Source organism: Mastigoproctus giganteus, chromosome 10, assembly GCF_048544385.1.
Source record: "Mastigoproctus giganteus isolate SK-2022 chromosome 10, ASM4854438v1, whole genome shotgun sequence".
Taxonomy (NCBI): domain Eukaryota; kingdom Metazoa; phylum Arthropoda; class Arachnida; order Uropygi; family Thelyphonidae; genus Mastigoproctus; species Mastigoproctus giganteus.
The window spans coordinates 200,542,743-200,547,420 of NC_143584.1; the positions used below are offsets into that span (position 1 = coordinate 200,542,743).

At 38.8% G+C, this 4,678-nt stretch overlaps 1 non-coding gene across 1 annotated transcript; it reads left to right on the forward strand.

Moving 5' to 3' along the window:
- The first annotated feature begins 1,230 nt into the window (after nt 1-1,230).
- Nucleotides 1,231-1,303, forward strand: TRNAV-UAC (transfer RNA valine (anticodon UAC)). Its single transcript has one exon. It is a non-coding gene; the product is annotated as a tRNA-Val (tRNA).
- Nucleotides 1,304-4,678: the final 3,375 nt, after the last annotated feature.

The window sequence follows — 4,678 nt, forward strand, 5'->3', positions numbered from 1 at the left end:
GGACAACAATTACAATTTTAAGGGGTAATACACTTTCTTTGAACACCAGTGTATTTTCTTCAAAATTATAATATGTGGGGTATCTATGCCTTGTCTTTCCAGTGCTCGAAACATTGCCTTATGCTGTATGGAGTCAAATGCCTTTTCATAATCCAAAAATGCCAGGCATAATGGCGTTTTATATTCATTCGCTTTCTCCATTAGCTGTGATATTACGTGAAGGTGATCCATAGTTGAGAATCCTGTCCTAAAGCCATCTTGCTCTTTTGGTTGATTCTCATCAAGTATTCTTTCTAATCTGTTAGTAATGACCCTTGTGAACAACTTGTAGATGTGGGATAACCAGCTAATTGGTCTATAATTTCCAATTTCTGATTTATCTCCTTTCTTATGCAGCAAAACTGTAATTGCATTATTCCACTCTTTAGGCGTTACACCTTTTCTAATGCACTTTGTGAAGAGCCTTGCTAGTTTCTATGTCGTGTCTCTTCCTCGCAATTTTAACAACTCTACAGTAACTTCATCTTCCCTTGGGGCTTTCTGATTCTTCATTTTCTTCAATGCACGTTCTACCTAATCAGGAAGGATATCGGGTATATTGTTTGTGTTGCTAATTTGCGATCCAGCTTCCCCACTACTAGCATCATTCCCTTGTTCCTTGTATAATACTTTATAGTAGTCTTCTGCTATTTGAATTATGCCTTCCTGCTATTTATAACTACACTATTACTATTCTTCGGATTCAGTATCATTTGTTTTTCTGTATTTCTGCTCATGGCTGCTGCTTTAAGTCTTTTGTTTTCTCTTAATGGTTGTTCTACTTTTCTTGTGTTAAATCCTCTTATGTCCTCTCTGAGTCTCTTTCTAATGGCTTTGAATAACTCGGTATACTCAATTTTGTCCTTGTCGTTGTTTATTTTGCTCTTCATCTGTCGTCTTCGGTTCATCATGACAAGTGTTGTTTGACTAATTTTTTCTTCTCTGGATTTCTTTGGATATATATATACAACTGCATATTTCAAAGAAGCATTTATTGATATAATATTTAATAACTAGCCTATATCGTTCTACTACATGAACCATGCCAGTTAGTCAATTGTGAGTAACCAGTATGCACCTGCAGTGTCTCTATTACTTGAATTCAGGTTCCACGACAATTGCCCTGTTTTTTACAGTACACTCTTTGTTAATTCAATATTATGGACTCAGTGGAGATTCCTTTGGATTGAAGTGCTTGTGGTGTAGTGGTTATCACATCCGCTTTACACGCGGAAGGTCCCAGGTTCGAAACCTGGCAGGCACAGCAATGAGTATTCTTTTCTTGAATTCCAGAATGATCTTTTATGAAAAAGGCTGCCGCAGCCTAGTGGTGAGGCGCGCGGGTGCATAAGTACACGTGCCTTGAGTGACCGGGGTTCAAGCCCGTGAATACGGTGCTGTTTCTTGTATTCTGTCCATCTTGTGAACTCCTCTGACCGTTTGGTCGTCCCGGAGTGTAAACAGAAAATTTATTTATTTTATTTAAGATGGTCCAATGTATTGCCAACACACAAAAGCGCTTCTAAAAGTGAAGTTGCTAACTACAGACCGGTAACTCTTAAAAATCTTAGAGGCAATGATTAAAAGTGCAATCCAGGGACATTTTGATAGATATGGCATTCTGAAGGACACACACACAACATGGTTTTGTTAAGGGTGAGTCACGCTTAACTAACTTAGCAGGCAATTTTGACACACTTACTCATGAGCTGGATTTAAGGAACAATTTCGACACAGTTTATTAGGGTTTTAACAAAGCATCTGACTCGGTCCCTCATGTGAGGTTGCTGTATAAGCTTAAACAAGTTGGGATGGGATTACTGGTAAGATTCTAATATGGCTCGCTGGGTGGCCGCAGGGCAGAAGGCAAAGGCAGAGGGTTGTGATTAATGATATTCTTCACATTGGTGCAACGTCAGGAGTGAGGTCCCTCAAGGATCGGTCCTTGGACCACTTCTCGTTTTTATGAATGACATCGAAGAAGGGATGGAAGGTGTGATGTCAAAATTGGCAGATGACGTAAAGATTGGCAGAGTTGTTAATGATCAGTGTCGGGCAGCGCTCCTTCAGAATGACTTGAACAGATTTCAAAGATGGTCAGATAAGTGGCAGCTATGTTTTAATGCTGCTAAATGCAAGGTCTTACACTTGGAGAACAGTAACCCACAAATAAATGATACACTTGGTGGAGTTGAATTGAAAATAGTGGAGGAGGAAAGAGATCTGGGAATTACAATACGGGCAGATATGAAGTTTTCTGAACAGTGCAAACAGGCAGCCAGGAAAGTCCACAATGTCCTATCAATGATTTATCGAATGCTATCCTGTAGAGATAGGGAGACCATAATCCCACTATATAAGGCAATTGTAAAACCATATTTGGAATACTTTGGTCAAGTATGGAGACCGAGGAGGTTCATAAGAATTCAATTGCTTCTTTTTGGCGTATCTGCATTTTGAATAGCTGCTTTCGATGTTTTCTTTTTAGAAGTTTATTTCAACTTCTTTCTATTTTTTTGTAATTTAATGTTTATTATTTCGAAAATAAACTTTTGGGACATACCATTATATGAACTTTATTTTTGGCTGTAGAATATGTGTCTACATTTATTCAGGCCAATTTAAAAACACCCTGAGTATAAAAATATATTATTTGTACTCCTACACCACCACATAAGTCAAAAGAGTTCACAGTTAGCCATTTTGACAATAATATAATCATAAACCGTATTTAGCGGTCACGTGTACTCGAACCATGGCAACACAAATGCGATTATATTTAAAATCATAAGTGAAACATATTACTGGTGCGATTGTCAACAGTGCTGACAATAACATCGTGCAAATATATTCGAAATAAATCAATATTTTAATGACGCGCGTAGAACTTTTTTTTTCCCCGACAGGTGGTGCTTTTCAACAATCGTCTTAAAATTCAAGATGGAATTGGAAACTTCGGAAAATTTTTCAGGTGGAATCTTGTGACTCGCCCCGTGATGTTTTCTTTGTATTTTCTTGATCCGTACATTGTCGTCTGCTTTTTCTAGAGAACACTCGAATTTCTCAGCCAACTTCTCTTCACAAAATTACATCACAAGTTTTGATTTTTTTATTGAAGTCGATATCGGCGTGTCGCTTTAATGGGGGTAGTCTCGGCAACGGTATTGATGTAGATAAAGCGTTCGGATTAAAAATCAAAAGAGGAATGATAAGCGTGTAGGAATGGAGTTTTGTTGCACGACTAACGAACCGAAGCAAACACATCATTAAAGAAACAGTCCGCGTTCTGGCAGGTCAGGATACCCGATCGAATTGAGCAAACTTTGAAATCTTCACAACCCGCTGCCTTCTTCTTATCTTAGTTTTATAAACGGCAACACAGACACGCGTGGCCTTCAAGAGTAGAAGAAATCTAGAGCACCGATGGCTGTAAGAATGGACGTAAGAAAACAAATAATAGAAAGAAAAAAATGGGGTGGTACGTGGTCAGCTATAGAGAAATTTTTTTAAAATCAAAATCTAGTTTAAAGTTCTAGTATTATGTGGTATTCTAATATTTTGTGGATGCAGTGTACAGATTATTAATGTGAGGGAGACGCTAATATTACTTGCTAAGTGTAAAATATTTGTGAGACTCTTGACAAGGATAATCTCTTCTAGGTGCACCATGTGCAAAGTTACTCCTACTGTGGACATACAGAGGTGGACAAATGGAGGAGGATCAGCAATGGTTTGGGCAGCAATATCTTGATATTCTCATCACCTTGAACGGACGAATTACTGCCACATATCACCTTGATAATCTGAGTGACCAGGTTCATCCCATGGTGCAAACATTGTTTCTCACAAACAATGCCATGTTTGTAGATAATAATGCTCCAATGCACAGACATATGTGTACAATCTTGGTTTGAGGAGCATGAAAGTAAAGCTAAGCATCTTTCGTGGCCTGCACAATCATCAGACTTAAAGATTATACTGTGGACATATTTGGAGAGGAGAGTGAGAAGCAGATTTCCTCCATTTTCATCACTCAAGGAGCTTAAAACGTTCCTCCATGAAGAATGATCCAATATTCCTCTTGAGGCAGTTCAAAATTTGTTTAAATGTATTGCCCGTAGAACACAAGCTGTTTTAAATGCAGAATGGCCCAATACCATATTAGTGGTATTGGATATTTCCATTATTTTGCTCACCTACTTGATACTTACCAAAGTATTGAATCGCCCCCACTCCAAATATGGTTCGGATTCATATGTTGCTGTAATACCAAAACCCTTGCTGGGTTGCACACTGATATTTTAAAAAAGTCCACAGTTCCTGCACTTAGATAATTCTTTGTAACTGGGTCCTGAATCAATGTTCCAGCACGATATTGCTCTCTCCCATATGGTGAGTGGTGCAAATTCTGAATCCAGGAAAACGAAGTCCAGAAACTGTTCCAGCCACCAAGTCACCTTGTATCCTTGAGCAGTGATTCTGTGTCGAATTGGCTCATGCTGCAATCTCTGCGCTGATTTGCTTATGGTGCCAAGTCATCTGATGTCTCTATGTGGTTCATGGTGCTGGGTTATGTAGGGAATCTGGCTGGCTTGGTTCATGGTGCTGGATCAGCTTGGCCGCTTTAGTTGCACATTTC